Raw genomic sequence first — 22,817 nt, 5'->3', positions numbered from 1 at the left:
CCAAAAGCCCTCCAAACGCAGGAGGCAAATGCTTGGGAGAAGATAGATGTTTTTACCTGGCACCTAAAAATAGATAATGATGGCGCCAGGCATGCCTCCCTTGGGAAAGCATTCCATAAGCGGCAAGCCACGACTGAGAAGGCCCGATCTCATGTCACCATTTTCTGCACCTCCCTTGGGGGGGGCACACAAAGAAGGGCCTCAGATGCTGAACACAAGATCCAAGTTGGTTCATATGAGGAGACACAGTCCTTGAGATATGGGGTCCTGAGCTGCATAGGACTTTCTTTTCAAATCAAATAATAAATAAATAAATATGCCGCCTTGGGCTCCTGCTGGGAGGAAGGGTGGGATATAAATCAAATAATTAATAAATAAATAAACCAGGACTTTGAATTGCAACCAGAAACTAATTGGTAGCCAGTGAAGCTTCTTGTGTTGACTGATAATGCTGATGGTCAAGAAAACAGTTTCTTATTATTGATGAGCTTTTTCTTTCTTGGGGGCCTACAATAACTGCTCTTTTCATCCTTTGAGATAACAGCCCCTAAGAGAGGGTGGAGTGCTATTATTTGTTTGCTGAATACCGGGCAATCTATTCATTTTCCCAGGTTTTCTGCACAATTGTGAAGGTTAGAGAATGTCATTCTGAAAACAAACAAAAAATAAACGGTATGCTTAGAATCCAGGTCAGATGCTGTGCTCTTCAGGCACCAGATGGAAAACCTGAAATCCAGCTAAGGCCCACATTTCTGGGCAGTATGGCACTTCTGCACTCACTCTCAGAAGTACCATTTTAACATTACTGACATTGCAAAGGAAATAATAAGAATGAGAGACCGGAATAAACAAAGCATGGATGTTACCCTTGATTCTTCTTGTTAAGTTCTGACTTGTTGGTCTACCCCTGGAATGAAACGTTTGACCCTCCAGACTCGGTTGGACTCAAGTTCCCTTCAGCCCCAGCCAACATGGCCAAAGGTCAGGGATGATGGGAGTTGTAGTCCAACAGCATCTGGAGAGCACCAGGTTCCTCATTCCTGCTCTAGCCTCAAGAGGCACCTGTAGAGATTCTTGGGTGTGGTTGGTTAAGGGGGAGAGGTAGCTTACCAGTCCAGCTTGCAGTCCACCCATTGGCTCTTATTTCCAGGTAAGAGACTCTGGTCACCTCAACAACAAGCTTCTTTATTACTTTTGAAATAAAAAAACACTAACCCCAGAAGAATAACATTACACACTGACGGAGGTACCAAATGGCCTCAGCTCACTTCACAGGGCTGGTCATACTATTAGGCTATAGCTGAGGTTTTCAGCCTGAGGGCCTCATTCCCTCAAGGGCAACCTTCTGGGGGTTGCGTGCCAGTAGTGATGAGTAAGGCCAGCGGCTAAAAGTGGGTGAAGAACAAGTATGACTCTTACCTGTGTACAATAGACTACATTCCAGCAATGTGAATGTCAGACATTTCTGCACAAACACACACCCCTTTCCATCTTTCATCCGTTCAAGCCAGAGGCATTGTGACACTTCAAGAAAACTATCCATCTAGGCAAAAGCACTTGAGGAGGGTTTGCTGCAGGGTCAGTGATGGGTGTGGTTTGGGGAGAACTCTAATGGCCAGATAGAGAGGCCTGAAGGGCTCCATTTTGCCCCTTGGTCCAAGGTCCGTCCCCCCCCCGCATTAGGGCAGAGTGAGGTGGCTGACTCAAGGAGCTGATTTGGTAATGTGGTACAGCACATGCTTTGCACGCAAAAGATCCCAGGTTCAACATCTTGGGTTCCTGTTCGAAATCCTGAAGAGCTGCCAGTGAGCAAGTATAGATCCTGACTTTGTATAAGGCAGTTTCTGTTTCCCTTCATGCAACTGCAGGTAAGCATTTGTTCCCTATTTCAACTTTCACTGCTACAACTAGTATCACAATCTCTTATCTATTCTCTCTTCTGCACTGTACCAATGCTTAACAAATGAAAATCCTCACCCACCAGGTTTTCCATCCCCCTTTGCCTTAGATTCCTAGAAAGAATGAAGAAAGACTAAAAGATCCTTTTACCCAACAATACCTCCAAACTGATAGCTAAAGGCAGTTATCAATGGATATAGGGGGGTGTATTCAGCAGTTAATCTTTTTTTAAAAAAAGCAGCGGACAAGACCTATAATATGGGTATCATGTCACATTTTATTCCGCTGCATAGCTATCATTGTCCTCCGTCCTCCCATCAAAAATATTTAGATGTTCAGGACTTATGTTTGCATCTTACTGACATTCTTCAGCCTTTTTCAGTGAATTTGCTTTACTCACATGTATACCAGCAAGTTAAATACTGGTTTAGTCTTCCCTGCCTCTCTTGCTTCTGGTTGTCTATCTGCATTTCAGGAATAAAAAAACCACCTTTTAAAAATATATATTCATCCTTCATCTTATCAGTCAATAACTGGCCAGATTCATAGTTCCAGAAGGCCCCCAAATAGTCACTCTATTACACAGGAGCCTGCAAAGAAAATAATATAAAACTGGCAAATATATTGAATAAGATGCAGTATTCTATCACATCACTGCCCAAGGTTACTGTGAGAGACAGAGGGGAATTAAGACATAAATGGAACACATTGTGGGTTTTTTCTGTCCATGAGCCCTGAAACTATTACCCTTGTTATATGGTTTAGATCAGTGAAAATTTGGGCCTGCCTGCTGCACATGTGCCAACCATTTATTGGTACATCTGCCTGGAGAGGAATTTAATTTGTACAGCTGCCTTCTCTGACAGATCTTGACTCCTTTTTATGAAAGAGTGATTCTGTATTTTGATTGTACCTGCTTCACTATTTTCTTGGCTTCTCTAAGCTCTGACACTTCCCTGGGCATGTTCTTTTCTAATGATTGACTATACATATTTTAAAATGTTATTCTAATGAGATGGTGCACATAAAATAGGAAAATTAGCAACATTTTAAGTATGTCTTGTCAGAAGTTGGGTGGGCTACAGATTTTCTGTAAGGCTGGAAGAAAAAGACCTGAACATTTTATGATCAAGTGTAATGGTTGTTTCAAGTAATAATTTACAGGTAGTGAAAACAAAGCATATAAATACTGTCCACCATAAAATGTGATATGGAAACTTAATATAAAATGACTTTCTATTCCATCATTATTAATTATATTCTCATTTGAAACTGATGTGGATCTTGAGATAGGCCAAGTGATACAATAGATGGTGTGTGTTTGGAAGGACTCTGTGTGCTGCTTCTGCAGCTGTTGCCATTTGCCCACAACTTTGCCATATTCTTTTCTTCTGCTCCAGGTACATAAAGGGGAGGGGCTGCCTGAGGCATTTAGCGTCGCACTTGGAGTTGTCTTGTGGTCTGGAATAATAATAATAATAATAATAATAATAATAATAATAATAATAATAATAATATTTTATTTATTGGTCGCCTATCTGTCCAGGTTAGTGGACACTCTAGGCGACTTACAATAACAAAAAGCTATACATAATATACATATACAAAAACAAACCACAGTCCTAAACAATTTAAAACCAATTTCCAATTAAAACATCATAAAATTAATCCTCCTTATTCCCACAAAAAAAAAAAAAAAGCAGCACACAACAAACGAACAAAAAAACAAACAAACACCCAGGCCACCCCAGCCAGCCGGCTTATGTATCCCTCCAAAGAGGGACAGGTGGTAGCAATCAGTCCCAGCTGGCTGGGTACCTGGGGCCTGGTCCTGCAGGATGCAGGTCTGCCAGGCAGAAGTCCCACAGGGAAGGGTGGTGGAGGTGGTGATCCCACAGCAGCAGCAACAGCAGCAGACTCTCCTTCCCTGGGCGGCGATGTTCTCTTCCTGCAGGCCCTGGGTCTGCCCGAATCCATCGCCCACCAAGAAAAATCCATCTGTAAGTGCTGCAGGGAGAAGGCAAACCAAAGAGCTGTTGTGATTGAAAGCCCTTCTTTAGGGTGAATATTTGAGATTTGAATGGGTTTTGTTCCTCAGTTGAGAGATGAGGGAAGTGTCATTGCCTACTATGTTGGAAAAAATGGTTTCTATACCCCCAGGGTGAGAGCCTGGTGGGCATCGTTTCTGCCTCCTTGAGTGAGAGAGACAAGGGGGAGTGTTTGGTATGAGAGTTTGGTATGAATGTTGTGCTTAGAATATGTGTGTGCATTATTTGGCTGTATGTAGTTTTGAGTGGTTGTCATGGTGATGTTTATGGTATGTAAATGTGAGTATGCTGTTTTTAGGATGTGAAGTTGAATTATGTGAGTGCTTGTAGAGTGTGATTTAAGGTAAGTGTGAGTGTTGGTTTAGAATGTTGATATGTTTAAATATGAATGTGCTGCTTTTGTAAGGGTGTGTTTGAGTAAACTAAACAATTTTTTTTCTTTTCCCAACGGTAGTAACAGGGCTGGCTCCAGGAATGCTGGGGCCCTTGGGCATCAGCTTGCCCTGGGCCCTGGAGTGTGTGTGCGCATGCGTGCCTGCGCCTGCACACATATGCCCTCCCCACGCCCCCCTACCTACCTGTCTGCTATCTTTTACCATTGCCCTTAATGAAGATGGCGGCTGTGGTTTCCCTAAGGGGATGATGCCTCTGCCGCCATCTTTGTTGACCCTATGAATAGGGTTGTCATGGTAAGCAGTATTCAGAGGTGGTTTACCATTGCCTTCCTCTGAGGCTGAGAGGCAGTGACTGGCCCAAGGTCACCTAGTGAGCTTCATTTCTGTGTGGGGATTTGAACCCTGGTCTCTCCGGTAGTAGTCCTAGGATAGGTAAAACTGACCATGGGGGAGGAGGAAGGGGGAAGGAGGGGATTGGAAAGGGATAGGGGAGAGGAAGGGAAGGGTGAAGGAAGGGGCAAGAGGGAGGGGATAGAAGGGAGGAGGAGGGGAGGTCAGGTTTGATCATTTGCATGCTTTTTGAATTCAGTGGGATTTACTCCTATGCAATCATGTTTAGGATAGGTGAAACTGACCTGGGGGAGGGGGGAGGGGAGGAGGGCAGGAAGGGGAGGGGAGGAGATTGGGTGAGTGGGCACTGGGCAGAGGGGAAGCCCCTTTCCTTTCCAAAAAGAAAATATTGTGAACAGTATCATTGCTTTTCAGCATTTCCCTCACCGTTTTATTCTACAGCAGGCACATGTAGTCTGAAGGCACATGAGGCCAGCACCTTGCTGAAGCTAAGCAGGGTCAGGTCTGGTCAGTGCCTGGATAGGAGACTGACTGGGAGCCATATGTAAGCCACCTTGGGTTTCTATCATGAAAAGAACGGTGGGGTATAAATATAATAAACAAACAAACAAACAAACCAAAGCTGTCCCTGGCCACATCCACACCAGACCTTTATTTCACTTTAGACAGTCATGGCTTCTCCCAAACAATCCTGGGAAGTGTAGTTAGTGAAGGGTGCTGAGAGTTGCTAGGAGATGCCCTGTTCCCCTCAAAGAGTTTCAGTCAGAGTGGCTGACTGTTAAACCATTCTGGCCACTGGAGCTCTGTCAGGAGAATAGGAGTCTCCTCTCAGCATCCTTCACGAACTACACTTCCCAGGATTCTCTGGGGGAAGCCATGAATGTCTCACGTGAAATCAGTCTGGTGTGTGTGTGGCCCCCTGGTTAGGCAACCCAGCAGCTGTAAGTCTGGCTTTTAGAACACTGACAGTTGGTTCTTCAGTCAGTCAGTCAGATTTTATTACGGTCAATGTGTTGGCTATCATAGAGCCAGCAGTTGCCCTCACAAACAAGGTAAAAAAAGGGTTAAGCTACTCTTGGGCAGAGCCAGGGAGATAACGAGACTCAGGTTACTGCTATCAGGCAGCTGTAACCACTAATGAGCCCAAGGCCCTATAAATCCAGCAGGAGGGAGTGTGTTGAGTGTGGGGGGAAAGTTGGATGGAGTTAACAGTGAGCAACGTATATCAAGACTGTATGCTGTCGGGGACTGCCGCCGCTGCCGCTGCCGCCGCCGCCGTCCCCGCCGCCGCTGCCGTCCCCGCCGCCGCCGCTGTCCCCGCCGCCGTCCCCGCCGCCGTCCCCGCCGCCGCCGCCGTCCCCGCCGCCGCCGCCGTCCCCGCCGCCGCCGCTGTCCCCGCCGCCGTCCCCGCCGCCGTCCCCGCCGCCGCCGCCGTCCCCGCCGCCGTCCCCGCCGCCGCTGCCACCGTGTATCCTGTATTCTGTAACCAGTATGCTGTATGCTGTATGCTGTATGCTGAACGCACAGGTAAAGTATTCTTGCACATAGACTGCTGTATATTATTGCTACCTCCCTCTGTGTCTTACACAACTACATTTTCGCCAGCTTCCAACACAATGACCCGTCAAGAAGAGTAAAATAAAGCAGGTACAAACAAATCTAGTCACTTGTATCAATTTACACTAAAACTAATTATACACTAAAACTACTAAAATACTAATACAAAACAGTTAGGGAAAGTGATGATGACCAAGTACTGAGCGTTTACACTGGCTTATATATAAAAACTTAGCGACTGATATCAGATGTGAGCTGTTATTACCAGACAAAAGCTTAGACGTCCAATGCTCTAAGGAGCTGTTAGAGTACTTTTGGATAAAAGGTAAGATAAGCTGGTTCCTTTCCACGGAATATAGTGGGCAAACGAAGAGAACATGGGCAAGCGTCTCTCCATGTCCTTCACTGCACGGGCAGAGATGTTGCTCCAGAGGAACACCCTGAAATCTACCCTCCAGAAGAGCCGACTCTAAACAACTGAAACGTGCCTTAGAGTAGGCCAAACGATCTTTGGGGTTCGTAAGAACCTCCAGGTAAGGAGCATACTTTAGGGGATGGAAACTCAGGTTATGATGAATAGGGGAGCAGACTTTAGCTGCTGCTTGAATCGTAGCTTGTGTATCAATGTCCTTAAGCCAGGTAATGATGATGTGTCTAGCCTTATTAAAAGCTTGGGAAGAAAGAAATTCAGTTGAGAGACCCAAATAAGGAAGCTTAGCTACCATGGATTTCTTCCAGGAAGAAAGGAATCTGTCCTCCTCAAGGAGTGACAGATAACCTGATGGACAGACATAAGCAATTTTAGCCCACAGGTTAAAAGCCATAGACCACGCTTGGCATTCGACCGAACTTAGGCCGGCTTCTAATCTTAAGGCCGCATTTGGAACGCAATTGGGGATTCCAAAGATTCGGCGCAGGAAGATAGATAGAACTGCTTCAACTGTGGAATTAAACGAGTATATCCATAGCTGGACCCCATATAATAATTGGGGTAGAACTTTGGCTCTAAAGACCTGAATGGCTGCTGGTATAAATTGTCCTCCTTTGCTATAGTGATAACGTAAAATGACCTTCGATGCTGTCCGTGCCGTGGCAACTGCCGCATGAATGTGAGGCGCCCAAGAAAGAGAAGAGTGGAATATCATCCCTAGGTATTTATAGGATCTGACTTGCTCAATAGAATGGCCATTGATTTTCCATCTAGAGGTCGAAAGAGATTTTGTAAACACTAAAATTTTAGTTTTGGTGAAATTAATTGTTAATGAATTCCCTGAGCAATAATTCATAAAAACTCTAATCAGGCGTATAAGGCCTACTTTTGAAAAGGAAAGCAGGGCCGCATCATCTGCGTAAAGCAGGAGGGGACATCTGCTTCCTTTGATTTTGGGCAAGTGAAGGTCCTGCGCAAGACAGTTGGAAGCCAGGTCGTTCAGAAAAAGATTGAAAAGAGGAGGAGCCAATACGCATCCCTGTCTGACACCTTTTGACGTGGGGATCGAGTTGGAGAGATCCCCATTACGTCCACAGCGAACACGAATCGAGGTGTTCAGATGGAGATTGTATATCAAGAATAGAAGCCTTTTGTCAATAGAGGTTTTATCCAGTTTGGCCCAAAGTAAGTCCCTCGGGATGGAATCAAAAGCGGACTTCAGGTCAATAAAAGCGACATAAAGTCCACTCCCAACGTGATTCCTATATTTTTCGGCTAAGTGGTGGAGGATGAGACAGTGATCCATAACAGATCTGCCGCTCCTAAATCCTGCCTGTTCGCATCCTAATACATTTTCCCCTTCCATCCAATTTAACAATTTCCTCTTTAGATAGTTTGTGTAAAGCTTTCCAATGACCGAAAGCAAGCTAATTGGCCTATAGCTGGCCGGCTCATCCCTAGGGCCTTTTTTGAAAATGGGTACAACAATGGCTTCCTTCCAGGCCTGAGGGAAGTGTCCAGAGTTGTTGATCAGTGTAAATAAGTTGGCCAGAAGAGGAACCCACCAGGCTGAGTACAGTTGGTTCTTACTGAGCATGCCTGACATTGCGTTCAAGCCAAAATTTCTTAAATTAATTAAAAATCAGCCAGGCATTTTTTTTTACTTTTACACTGCAGAAGATGAAGGTCAGAGTATGGGGCAGAGTCAGTAATAGGATTACAGGTACTCTGTGAACATGGCTGATTTTTAATGAATTTCAACAGATTATGAGAACTCTGACAGAAAAAAAGTCCAAAAGGGGTCTGGTTTTTCTCTCTCTCTTTTTAGACTTTGAACTCTTGATTCTCTCTGACTATTTTGTGTATCGCCATGAAAATGTACAGGGTTGTTAAGCAAGTGGTTCTAAGTTCAGGACTATAGGTTTTGTAAGGTTTTGTTTTGAAATGAGCTTATGGGAAGGATCAGTATGGCATGGGGGTATTTTCAATTTAACATTGCGGAATGCGAAAAATCCATGCTGACTATAGTATACAGCTACTCTTGTGGCTGTATAATACGTTACTATAGTGCTTTTGTCTCTCAGATTCCATGCCCCCTTCCCAGACAACCATGCTGCATATATAGGAAAAGACCTTCTGAGTCTATAACCTGAAGGATGGGCCTACATCTAACTTCTCTTGTCAAAAGCTGGTAGGGAGCAAAAATATCCATTTACAGTTATATAACCAGTCTGTCAATGAAAAATTTATTTCCCAGAGAACAAAGTAAAACCTCTGGGATATCCTATTAGCATGAGGAAAACTATAGTGCTTGAAATGTTTACAGCACTGATCAGAGGTTAATCTTTTGTTCTTCTGGAGGTACGAAAGCTGACCAGAAAGAAGAAACTAGCCTCTTGTGGGCTAGTGCAGGAGTGCACAGCCTTTTTCCTGTTGAGGGACCATTCATTCCCTCAGGGATAGTCTAATGGGGGGGCTGCATGCAATCCTATGGTGGAGCTGAAGCTAGGGTTGGCAGAGACAAAAGTGGGTGCGACCACCGTTCTTTTTTCTCTTTCTGCCACCCTCTTTTCTTTCTCACTCTCTTTCTGATGCTCCTTCTCTTTTAGGGTTGGCATTTATTTTATTGGGTATAAGAACTGGATAATCTAATTGTTGGTGGATAGCCACTGTGGCAAACAGCTACCAGTTTTTGTTTAGTGCATTTACATTTCCTCTCTCCAACAGTTCCTTGTATGTGCAGGGGCTGTGACATGCACACAGGACTTCCCTGCTGCTGCTGCTGGGTTTTCCCTATCATATATATGGAGGAGGCAATCTCATATGCAAATCTTTCTGTTCCTTCCATTGACCTGAATAGGAAGCACCCAGGTGCTCTATATGGATAACACAGTGCAAAAGAGGCTCTGGATAAAGGTAATATGATATGGGTGCAAACCACCATGCCTCCAATGCCTGGAAGGGTAGATACTGCAAACCTGGTGCAGTTTTAAAAAAGAAAATTATAACCAATTTTCTCCCTAGGAGAAGACAAATTTGTCATTCTCATCAGCTATCAAGGCTTTAAAATCAGGATATAGTGCTCTGGAAAACTGGCTTGCCAGACGTGCACAAGTACAAATATAATCTTTTTAATCATTATAAATAACTTCTCATTTATAAAATCAGCTTCTCTGGAAATGGTTCCACTCCATGTAGTAATAATCATTTGTGCCCCTTATCATTAGTGCATTCCAAAGGCAGCCAGCCAGCCATAGGCGGTAATTTAACAACTTATCAACTGCAGGCTCTTTTCAGCCAAAGGGGCATTTTATATTATTTAAGATACTTCACCATACATTGCCATCAATTTCAAACTTTATCGTCCCTCGTTGTTAAAATGTTTAATACAACACTTCTCTTCATAACCTGGGGGCATTAGGGCTGAATTTCACTCATGTTCCTGCAGAATTATCTATTGCACACGGGTGATTGTGCTACTAAAAAAGAAGTAAAGGCAATGCTGATATTGGAAGTATTTTTAGTCCACTGAGAGGATAAACAAGGACTGTGGGCTGATTCACACAACCTAACATTGGCCGTATTTTCTATCTGGACTGATACTTTTGTCAGTCTAAGGCAGTGGTTCCCAAACTTTTTTTTCCTATGGACCACTTGAAAATTCCTGATGGTCCCGGCAGACCACTTAATGATTTTTCTGTCTGTTGTAGCAATTGTAATGCACTCTGCAAGATGCTGTATGATTTTTAAAAACTGTATTTTTATTGCTTCTTTTATTTTTATTTTATATTTTGTAGTATTACAATTTGCATCCCATAGAATTCAAATTGTGATTCAATAAAATACAATATAAAAAATAAAAGAAGCAATAAAAATACATGCTGCGGATAACATGAATGAAGCTTGCGGACCACAGGTTGGGGACCCCTGATCAAAGGCAAGAATGGGAAGCCTGTAACCCTCTAGATGTTGTTGGACTCCAGTTCCCATCAGCCCCAGCCAGTATGGACAATGTTCAGAAATGATGGCAGTTGTGATCCAAAAACATCTGAAACACTACTAATTAAGGCCTTGTGCAGACATAATGCTGCAGGACAGCCTAACGGGTTAGGTAACCAGCATCCCATGGGATTGTGTGCTTCTTGAGGCCCGGTTGGTGGTCACCTGTGCTAGCAAGCTAAGAGACCATTATACATAAGAACTGGACTTCAGTGGACTTCAGAAATGCATGTCTTCAAACAGGGTGGGAGGATCCTGGCTGAACAGTGCTGAGGTTGCATTTTAAACTATCACATCACAAATATCCTACAATCTTCTCTTCACATGCAAACAGTGTTCAAATTGTGTGTGCGAGGAGGAGGGAAGGTCAGAAGGCCCTTAATGAAATCTACAAGCCCCAACCCCTGACCCACACTAATTCTAGCCAAACCATGGCTCACACAGACTTCTAAAAACAATACCTAAGAAACTGTCACATAAAGAAGGACCAGGCTTCCCCGCACCCACTAATTTGAGCACTACCAGTGGGCATTTCCCTCTCACATTCCCTTTAGCTGCTAAATATGGCTAGCATTACCCGGACACCAATGTTTTTGCTAATCATAACTGATTAGCAAAAACACCAGTAAACATGTAACACTAGCCATATTTAGCAACACTAAAAATTAAAGGAAGAGAGGAATGCCTACATGCAGTGCACGAATTACAGAGTGGTTCAGGGTGATCTTGCACCCCTTACTTTTTGTGACAGTTGCCTTAGCTATGATTTTTAGCATCAATCCACAGACTGCAACCATGGTTAGAGACAGGTTTGCAGGCCATGGTTGAGATAACCATTGTTAGGGTTGCCAGATCAGAAGCATCCCAAACCCTGAGATTTAAGGGGCAGGCCCTGATGTTGTCATGAGGTGGGCCCTGGTGATGTCATGGGGGCAGGCCCTGGTGATGTCATTAAGCATTGTGCATTCAGCATCAACCACAGTTTCTTGGAGCATACAATTCAAATAATTTTTTCTGATTGGAAATTAAGATAGAAATCTTTGCTAAAAGGGGGTGTTCCCAGGTCCAGCTGAAGTAACAGAATTATTCCTTCTCAACTGCTTAGGGGGCCTGGGTAGACAACATTTAATCTAGCCAACTTGCTTTCACCAAGACAGTTTTAAGTGCTCTCAGGCCAGGCCAGTCACCAGGAAGAAAGGAGCCTAATGTTCTGGAGATGTTAGATGGGAGCACTCGGGAGTAAAGATAGATGATCCTGAAGGCTGCAATTCTATACATACTTAATAAAGGATTAAGCCCCACAAAACCCAACAGGACTTACTTCTGAGTAGATATGGTTATGATTGTGCTGTTGGTAAGGCTTGACTAGGGATCCTCTGCAAAGATATCCATATCAAAGCAGGCTTGGCAACCCCCTGCCTGGAATGCCCTGCCCCTGCCTTTTAACATGGCTGCTCCAAAGTTCTTTACAGACTTGACCCTTCATTGCAGAGAGAGATTTGAGAAATGAGCAAGAGTTAAGAAGATTCTCTACCCTTTCCTGCCTACCATGTTGGCTGCTATAAACTCACTTTGACAGCCAATGTCATGCCCCCTCAGAGGACTCATCCGAGGAGGAAGACAAATGGGAGACTGCAGACCCAGAAGAGGGGCCAAGCAAGGAGACAGCTCAGGATCCTTCACCAGACCAGGGACAAGCCCCTGAGGGAGCCCCCCTGTCAGAGTCGGGAAGCAATCAGGAGGCTGCGTCTTCCTCAGCAGAGAGAAGATGCCAACATGTGTTGCAGCAAAAAAGGCAATCAGGTCAATTAAGGAGGAGAGCTTGCAAGAACACAGGCTGATTGTAAGCACCTGGCCTTGAATGCCGAGCATAAAAGACTGGAAGGAAAGAGAGACTTCTTGCTAGAGTCAACGTCAAGCCTTCCTGCAGACATTACTCTGGCTCCCCTGTTGACCTGTGCCTTGGACCCTGCCCTGCCTGATTGGTTCTTTTGGTTTCTGGACCTTTGGAGTACCTTAAGTACTCTACTCCCCTGTACCCTCCTTTGGTGCTTCCCAAACAGTAAACACACTGGCTGGCCCCTGGTTCCTCCTACCTAGCAGATTTATGGTTGGCATCTGGTATCTGTTAATTAGATGCTAGCCACTGTAACCCACCATGTTTGACAGCCAACACAATTCCAGTTAGGAAAAAATGACATAAAGAAAACATGCATGGTTCAGTCTATCTTCACAAGCAGTAGCTTGGGAACAACAGAAATTGCAGCCACACTTCCCACTATGTGAATTCCCTTTTACCACAATCGGACAAATAACAAGCCATCATGCAAACAACAAGGTGCATCATCAGTGGACTTAATCAGAGCTTGGAAGTAACTCATTATTTTTAACGAGTTACTTGTAATTGGTTACAATTTTAAATAACGAGTGGGTAATTCCATTACATTTGGCAAGTAAAGGAATGACTAGTAATTTCCCTACTTTTCAGCTGCAACTTTAACGTTTCCACGTTAGGTTGGACGTTACTTGGGGGCGGGAACAAGGGGAAGCCAGCTCCTGGCTGTGATTGGTTAACACAAGACATGTGCCTCACACTGATTGGACCTCTGCGCAGACTCTCTCTTCCCTCGTGGTCTGTGTTAGGAGGCATGAGGGAAGAGGTGAATAGGCAGGGTCTGCTACCGTCTGACTCTGAGAGGAAAAAATGGACGCCGGAGGAAAAAGCCAGGGCAAGGAAGGCAGCAGCAGAATGGCGAAGAGCTGTAAAGGTGAGTGATGATGATTTGTGTGTGTGTGTGTGTGTGCCCCGGTGTGTGTGTTTTTGGCTGGAGTCTCTGGTTTTGGGGGTGCCTCCAGCTCTCTGGCTACCACCCCTTACTCTCTGGACTCTCAGCTTCAATTTAAAAAAAAAAGTAAGTTTCTAGGTGGTCTAATTCCCAAGATATACACCAAAACGTAAACCCCCCCGCACAACTTTTTTTAAAACAGATCCATGCTCTAGCTACAACTCCCATCAGCCCAATCCAGTGGCCATGCTGGCTGGGGCTGATGGGAGTTGTAGTTTTAAAAAGTAACTTTTCAAAGCTCTGGCTGTAACCCCGCCCTTTCATGATTGTAGCCAATGACCCCAGAGTTGTGACTTGTTGATCCAGGCATGCCTAGGCTGAACGTCAGAATATGGTGGCTTTGAGTTTTTTGCAGTTTGCGTAAGTAATATGGCTTAATGTTTTTTTCCTCTTCTGTCCAAGAGTCAGACCCTGGGCTATGAAATATGAAAGTATTTAATCCAATATCTGCTTTTCTGGGAGTAAAGCCATTTCTGGAAGTAAAGCATGTACCTGGAGTAAACCCCATTGAACTCCATTAGGACTTGCTTTTGAGTAGACATGGTTAGGATTGTGCTGTAAATTAATGGGACTTGTGAGTAAACATAGTGCAGACTTGTGTTTGTGTTGTAAATCTCTCTCCCTCCAACCCTATTTTTAAAGAAATTAGGCAGGGTTTATCACAGTTTTTATTATGTAGGAAACTAATACTCATTTTTTTAAAAAATGAAGTTTATTTATTTATTTATTTTTATTATTTGATTTATATCCCACCCTTCCTCCCAGTAGGAGCCCAGGGCAGCAAACAAAAGCACTAAAAACACTTTAAAAATCATAAAAACAGACTTTAAAATATATTAAAACATCTTTAAAAACATTTTTAAAAGCTTTAAAAACATTTTTTTAAGAAAAAGTTTAAAAACATATTAAAAAGCAATTTCAACACAGACGCAGACTGGGATAAGCTCTCAACTTAAAGGACTTGTTAAAAGAACAAGTTCCTTATCACTTGAGGCTGCAGTTTTCCCTGGTTGAGTAAGCCCCATTGAATACATTGGGACTTGCTTCTGAGTAAACAAACATAGGATTGCACTATAAATATCTTTACAGGTTATATAAATAAACATATTTGATAGTCATGCTTATATAAATATTTTCATAGAATCATGGAATAGTAGAGTTGGAAGGGGTCTACAAGGCCATCAAGTCCAACCCCCTGCTCAATGCAGGAATCCAAATCAAAGCATTCCCGACAGATGACTGTCCAGTTGCCTCTTGAATGCCTCCAGTGTCGGAGATCCCACTACCTCTCTAGTAATTAGTTCCATTGTTGTATGGCTCTAACAGTTAGGAAGCTTTTCCTGATGTCCAGTCGAAATCTGGGATCATCGAGAAGAGATCCCGGCCCTCCTCTGTGTGGCAACCTTTCAAGTACTTGAAGAGTGCTATCATATCTCCCCTCAGTCTTCTCTTCTCCAGGTTAAATATGCCCAGTTCCTTCAGTCTCTCCTCATAGGGCGTTGTTTCCAGTCCCCTGATCATTCTTGTTGCCCTCTTTTGAACCTGTTCCAGTTTGTCTGCATCCTTCTTGAAGTGCAGAGACCAGAACTGGACACAGCACTCAAGATGAGGCCTAACCAGTGCTGAATAGAGGGGAACTAATATTTCACATGATTTGGAAACTATACTTCTGTTAATGCAGCCTGATATAGCATTTGCCTTTTTTGCAGCCACATCACACTGTTGGCTCATATTCAGCTTGTGATCAACAACAATTCCAAGATCCTTCTTGCATGTCGTACTGCTGAGCCAAGTATCCCCCATTTTATAACTGTGCATTTGGTTTCTTTTTCCTAAGTGTAGAACTTTGCATTTATCCCTGTTGAATTTCATTCTGTTGTTTTCAGCCCAATGCTCCAGCCTATCAAGGTCCCTTTGAATTTTCTTTCTGTCTTCCACGGTATTAGCTATGCCCCCCAATTTTGTATCATCTGCAAATTTGATAAGCATGCTCTGTACCTCCTCATCCAAGTAGTTAATAAAAATGTTGAAGAGCACTGGGCCCAGGACCGAGCCCTGTGGTACCCCACTCATTACTTCCACCCAGTTTTGTCATGCTGTGTCCCTATAAGTATCCAATTGCATACTATGGTTGTACAATACTTCCTTTACATTTTAAGTATGCCTTGGGGTAGTCATGGTTCTCCATTGTTTTCATCCTGAGGGGCAGATAGGCTGAGAAATGGTGAGTAGCCCATGGTCACCCACTACACTTTATAGCTTATTTCCATTTTGAAAAATTAATTAAAACAATTTACATGCAGGCAAAATTTATTAAGCGGATTCACACAATATGTGTAAAGCACATCCAACTTGCATTTAAAGCGCATGACTTCCCCTAAAGAATTCTGGGAAGTGTCATTTCCCCCTCACAGTTATAGTTCTCACCACTCTTAACAAACTGCAGTTCCCATGATTCTGTGGTGGGATTCATGTTCTTCAAATGGATGTTGAATGTGCTTTAAAGGAATGGTGTGGATCTGCCCTAGGTATGATGTTCATTCAAGAGTGAATTGAAAAGAACAATTTTAAAAGATACTTTTTACTCTTACTCATTTTTCAGACCTCTTTCTGAAGTAAAGGGTCAAATCAGTAAAAGCATTTGGAGCAGCCACATTAAAAGATAAGGGCAGGGTATTCCAGGCAGGGGGTTGCCAACCCTGCTTGGATATGGATGTCTTTGCAGAAGAACCCTAGTCAAGGTTTACCAACAGCACAGTCCAAACTATATCTACTTAGAAGTCAGTCCTGTTGAGTTCTATGGGGCTTAATCCCTTAGTAAGTGTGTTTAGAATTGCAGCCTTCAAGAGCCTCCATCTTTACTCCCCAAAGCTCCCATCTAACATCTCCACAACACTAGGCTCCCTTGTCTCTGCTGTGGCCTTCTGGTGACTGCCCTAGCCTGAAGGCACTTAACCCTTCTTGCTGAAAGCAAGTAGGCTAGATTAAATGTTCCCTACCCAGGCTCATATATATAAAATATAAAAGATAAACGGCATTTTGTCAAAAGTATTTTTGTCTACATTTTATACCTCATCCTTGGTTTTCCAAGCTTGGCATGGAATGCTTCTCATACAGAATTAATTTGAAATGCTGCATATTTATTATCATAATCATCATATTCAAAACAAAAAATATATGTACCGCCTTCAAGTTGATTCCAACTTATGGTGACCCTATGAATAGGGTTTTCATGAGGCTGAGAGGCAGTGACTGGCCCAAGGTCACCCAGTGAGCTTCATGGCTATGTGGGGATTTGAACCCTAGTCTCATTTTGTTCTCACAACAACCCTGTGAGATAGTAGGTTAGACTGGCCCAGGCAGGGTTATTCAGTGAGCAAAACTGATGCAAATAGGATCTCTTTTAATTGTGCTATCGACCTGCTTACTTCCACTCTGACTGGGGGATCTTGCAGCATGGGGAAGAGATGGGGGCACATCACAGCTGAAGTTCACCCATATAGGAGCATTATCTCTTGTTTATTACAGAGACGCCTGTTGCAGGTTTTGCTGCTGAGAGCAGCAGTCAGTTAGTGCGGCCACTTGAGTCACTGCTTCTTGATCCTGAGGAGGCAAAACTAGAAAGTGAGGTTCAGAAAGGAGGCCCTGTGCATGAGGAGGAGGAGGGCATGAAGCAGTGCCAGTTGCCCACAGCCACATCTGCAGAACAGCAAGTACCATGGTTTGGCTTTGAGAAAGCTTGTACATTTGTGAGCCAGAGTGGGGAAAATGTTGTTGTACGATGCAATTACTGCCTTCCAAGGATCAAAAATCTGAGATCAGCTGTTTCCTCCTCATCCAATGTGAAGAAACATTTTGAGGTAAGCCTTTGTCATGCTGGTCCTCAAAGAGTGTCCATTGTCTATTTATGTTGAAATTGTGAAGTTCCTCTTCCATTTTTTCTTGGATTCATGCTTTGTTCTTCTTCCTCAGAGGGCACACCCTGAGAAGCTGAGAGCAATTGAAGAAGCAATAAAGGCAAGGAGACGTGGCCTTCCTGAACCAATGCATGACACCCCTCCTCCCAAAATGTTGAAGCAGCAGCAGACAACCCTTGAGAGGTGGGGATCTGGCAGGGAGCCTGTCACCCAGAGCAATCTCAACAGGAGAATCATTGATTTCATTGTAGAGGAGACATTACCACTTCAGACTGTGGACAAACCATCATTCATTAATCTGGTTCGCATTGGACTCCCCAAAGATCTCACCATCATATGTGCCAAGACTCTGAGAGACAGAATTGAGAAGAGAGCATGCCACATGAGAGAAACTCTTGCAAACCGAATGGGTGCTGTGGCATATATAGCAACCACTGCAGATTGTCGGACCAACGGCAAGAAGAGTTCCTTTGGGGTAACAGCCCACTGGATCAACCCAACTACCCTGAAACGTGAGGTCGGGGCCTTGGCTTGTAAGCGTCTGAAGGGGCGCCATACATACGATGTCCTTTCAAAAGCACTGCATGATGTACATGTGCAGTACAGGATCCACAACAAAGTTATGTGCACTACTACAGACAATGGCTCCAACTTTGTGAAAGCGTTCAGTGTTTTCATGGCCAAAGAACCAGTGGAAGCTGCAGGCACCAGTGACGATGATGGTGATAACCAGGAGGAGGAGGAGGCTGAGGTGGAGTTTGTGCCTATCTGTGAGATCCTGGACACAGGACCTGAGGCAGAGGAAGAAGCTGCAGACTCAGGAGAGGATTTTGTTTTACCACCACACCAGAGATGTGCTAGCCACACCCTCAACCTTGTGGCAACACAAGACATAGAGGCCATGCTTTCTGACTCCTCCAAAAGTAGTCTTCTTGGTCCTTTCAAGAAACAGTTTCGTTCCTTGATGGGAAAGTGCAGCAAGTTGTGGTCCAAGCAGAACCAGTCAGCCCAGATTGCTGAGTATATCCGTGCGCAATGTGGTGTGTATCTGAAGGTACCGAATAAGACCAGGTGGAATTCCACCTTTGATGCGTTGAAGCAACTACATGAGCTCCTGTCAACTGTGCCACTAAAAATGCATGCCATAATGGACCGCTGCTCCTTGTCCAGGATCACAGCTGCTGAGATTGAAGTGGTACAGGAATACACAGAGATTATGGAGCCACTAGCCCAGTCCCTAGATATCCTGCAACGGGAGAACGGCATGTTCATGGGGTATTTGCTACCAACGCTCTGCAATCTGGACCGCAAGTTAGAAGGACTGGAAAACAAACCTGAGAGGTACACATACAGTTTTCAGCTGCTGAGAGGTGTGCGCGAAGCCCTAAGAAAGCGGTTTGCAGCTATCTGGGAGGACAAGAGGCTTCTTCTGGCAGCCTGCCTACACCCTCGCTTCAAACTAGATTGGCTGGAATCGTGTCAGGCCACCACCCATACCAACAAGTAAGAACATTAGGGAAGCCCTTTGGGTGGATTACTCCAAGGGAAATGTTGTCTCAAGGGAGGCATCAGAGGGCTTAAGGTGGTAGGCAGGGGCTGGGCCTTTTCTTCCTGGGGCTCCTCATCACAACCTTGGGTTGCTGCAGGTAATCCTTAAGGGTCTGCTGTGCTGCCCCATGAGTGTGGTGACTTGGTCACCTTCCTACCTTCCATGTCATCATCCACAGGCTCAGGCTGGACCCTGAACCAGGGGACATGACAAGCATCAGGAAATGAAGAGCAGATGATGGTTTCCTAACATATATGTGTTAACATATCCTCTCTCTTTCTTAGATACACAATGGAAGCCTTGTTGAAAGCTGAAATAAAGATGGGTGTACTTAATGAGGACAGTGATCAGTCTTCAGATAAAGACCAGGAAGGAGATGACTTAGAAGATGACTTCTTTAACTTTCTGCCCCAGGGCAAGAAGTCAGCAGTGGACACTGCTGAGGAGGAACTGGTGAGGGACCAGAGGTCTCCCAGCAGGGAAGTGTCATCACTCCATGGCTTTCCACGTGTGCTGCGGTGTTTTTTGCAGCACAACACAGGCATGCCTTCAAGCGCCGCAGTAGAACGCCTGTTCAGTACTGGTGGCAACGTAATGACTGTAAAAAGACATTCCTTGTCTGACATGCTCTTTGAGCATCTTGTTCTTTTGAGACATAACAGAAACATATTATAAAAGCATTTCAAGTGTAAAATTTGATTTCAAGAGTTGGGGTATCTTCATTGCTTGGAGGGATGTGAGATTCTGTTATGCCATTATGTTAATCTTATGGATAATTTTTTTTATTCTACTACCCCGTGTGTGTGTGTATTTATTTTTAATATTGTTTTAGGCTTCTTAGATATGCAGCAGCCAAGGCCAGCACCTTGTAGGAGTTTTTTTTAAAAAGTAACTGAAATGTAATTGTAGTGATTACTTTTGAGAAAAAGTCAAGTAATCAGTTACTTTCAGAGCAATTGTAATTGTAATGGTAATTACTACTTTTTTGGGCCAAGTAATTGTAACTGTAATTTATTACTTTTTAAAAGTAATCTTCCAAGCTCTGGATTTAATGGGGTTGAGCTGAGCACATGGAACCACTGTTGTTGCTTCTATGGATCTAACAGAGTGAGGTCAGAGGTAAATGAAATGCAAATAGAAAAAGAAAAAGAAAGCTATTGTGTTTATCTGTTTTTAACTCATAGTTGGTTTTATTATTGTGAATGTTTTTAAATACCTTTCTTTAACTGTTTTTGCCAATAACTTTATTTTTAATTCCTTCTGTAAACCACTTTGTGGTTTTTCACAATAAAGCTGTATATAATGTTGTATATCAAATACATAAATAAATTTTGGAGTCACTGGGGCGCTTGGCTCTCTTTTCTCTTTTAGGAACAAAAGAATCTGCCTTATACCAACTCAGGTCATTTGGTACCATCTTGCTCAGTACTGATTACATGGACTAGCACTAGCTCTCCAGGATTCCAGGCAATAGTCTTTTCCAGATTTTGAATTTTGGACCTTAGCATGCAAAACATGTGCCCTACCACTGAACTACAGCCCTTCTGTTTAAAAACATATCTTTTAAAATTGTTCTTTTAAATGCACTCTTGGATGCACAGCATACCTAAGGCAAATCCACACTATGCATTTAAAGCACATTCAACACACATTTGAAGCATATGAATCCCACCACAGAATAATGGATCTGTAGTTTGTTTAGTGTGGTGGGAACTATAACTGCGAGAGGGAAACTACACTTCCCAGGATTCTTGGGGGGAAGTCATGTGCTTTAAATGCAAGTTGGATGTGTTTCACAACTATTATGTGGATCTGCATTACTTCATAAACATTGCCTTGCATATAAATCATTTTAATTATTTTTTTAAAAATGGAAATCAGCTACAAAGTTTACTGGGTGGCCATGGGCTACTCACCATCTCTCAGTCTAATCTGCCCCTCAGGGTGAAAACAACAGAGGAGGACCACAACCACCCCAAGGAAGGGCACACTTAAACCGTAGATATGTATCGAGATATAATATTAAGACATATAAGCATGATTGTCAAAGATATTTTTTATTTACACAACCCATACAAATATTAATAGTGCAATCCTATGCATGTTCCTCAGAAGCAAGTCCCAATGTATTTAGTGGGGGTTACTCAAACAGGTAAATATGTACCAGACTGCAATCTCAAGTGATAAGGACTTCACTCACCCAAACCGAAATTCAGAATCATGCCACTTTCATCTGTTTTGCAAGTGTTTTATACTTGTTTTTATGGTTATTGGATTTTAAATGGATTTACTTCTTGTTGTGAGCTGCCTTGGTTTCCAATCAGCAGCCCTACCTCACAGGATTGTTGGAAAGACTCCATATATATATACACACACTAGATATGTAAAAATATGTACATCCCATATAATAATTTATTGTCAAAACCAGTTGGTCATTGTGGAACATTTTTTAAAAATTAGTATTAATTCCCTACCAAATAAAAGCTGTGACAGTTAAGTTTTGTTGTTATATGCCTTCAAGTCGATTATGATTTATGGCGACCCTATGAATCTTTTTGGATATATTCATAGGGTTTTCCTGGTAAGAGGTATTCAGAGGTGGTTTACCATTGCCTTCCTCTAAGCCTACAGCACCTGGTATTCCCAGGCTGTCTCCCATCCAAGTACTAACCAGGCCTGACCCTGCTTAGCTTCCGAGATCAGACGAGATTAGGCTTGTTCAGGGTAGTATGGCCATAAGGTGACAGCTAGGTAAATGTAAATGTACTGCCTTCAGAGGTGGTTTACCATTGCCTTCCTCTGAGGCTGAGAGGCAGTGACTGGCCCAAAGTCACCCAGTGAGCTTCATGGCTATGTGGGGATTCAAACCCTGGTCTCCCAGGTCGTAGTCCAACACCTTAATCACTACACCACACTGGCTCTCTGACAGCTAAGTAAGCCCTGCTTAATTGCTTAAAAAAATAAGTTGGAAGGGAAGAGAAAGTGTTACAACACAATTCTTTATGATGTTCACTCAAAAGTTCCACTGATTTACAGCACAATTCTGACCATGTCTACTCAAAACTAAGTCCTACTGTATTCAATGGGGTTTTCTCCCAGGTATGTGGGATTAGTATTGCAACTTTACTCCCAGAAAAGTGAGTATAGGATTAAAGCTTCAACCCTGACTTCACTTATTGGCTAAAAATCTGAAAGGGTGAGGATTAGAGCAGCCGCTACTAATAGAAGTTGCAGGAGAGGGGCTGACATTTTGGTGTATATCTCTTCAACCAAACCACCTAGAAACTTTTTTTTTTAAATGAAAGCTAAGAGTCTGGAGATTGGGGTAACTCACCCAGAGACCCAGAAAGGACCCAAAAACCCCAGAGTCTCCAGGCAAAAACCGGAGACCTGGCAATTCTAGTTAGCATTACAAACACAAGATTTGTGGAACACAAACACAAGATCTATGAAACTGAAAGGGAAGAGAGACATACTTAAATAAGAAGTGAAGGAGGGGTGCATGAGTCTGTAGAGCAATCCCAATTGCTTATCCATGGTTATGTGACTCGGCATTATAACATCTGCACTGGGCCAACAGGACTGGCACCAGAGGGCAGCCAGGTCAGGCCCTGGCCGAGGACCCCTACTTAGAGTGGGTGGGTGGCTTTCCTTTCCATGTTCTGCAACTCCCAGCCCTACTACCAAGCAGGCCTGCAATGCCTGCCTGCCTGCCCCACCTACCTTTCCCTTGAAGTAAATGCTGGGTGAGCTGCGGCTGCATGCCTGTCATCAACCAAGATGGCAGCAGAAGCATCAGCCCCTTAGGGAAGCCTCAGCCACCATC

The 22,817-nt window shown here is 43.6% G+C and overlaps 1 pseudogene; it reads right to left on the bottom strand.

Moving 5' to 3' along the window:
* Window positions 1-21,613: 21,613 nt before the first annotated feature.
* Window positions 21,614-21,732, bottom strand: LOC133365741 (5S ribosomal RNA; annotated as a pseudogene).
* Between the last annotated feature and the right edge of the window lie 1,085 nt (window positions 21,733-22,817).

The sequence above is a fragment of the Rhineura floridana genome, chromosome 10 (assembly GCF_030035675.1).
Source record: "Rhineura floridana isolate rRhiFlo1 chromosome 10, rRhiFlo1.hap2, whole genome shotgun sequence".
In the NCBI taxonomy this organism is placed as follows: Eukaryota; Metazoa; Chordata; class Lepidosauria; order Squamata; family Rhineuridae; genus Rhineura; species Rhineura floridana.
Note: the sequence above shows the minus strand (reverse complement) of the source record. Positions and strands in the feature narration are given on the sequence as shown.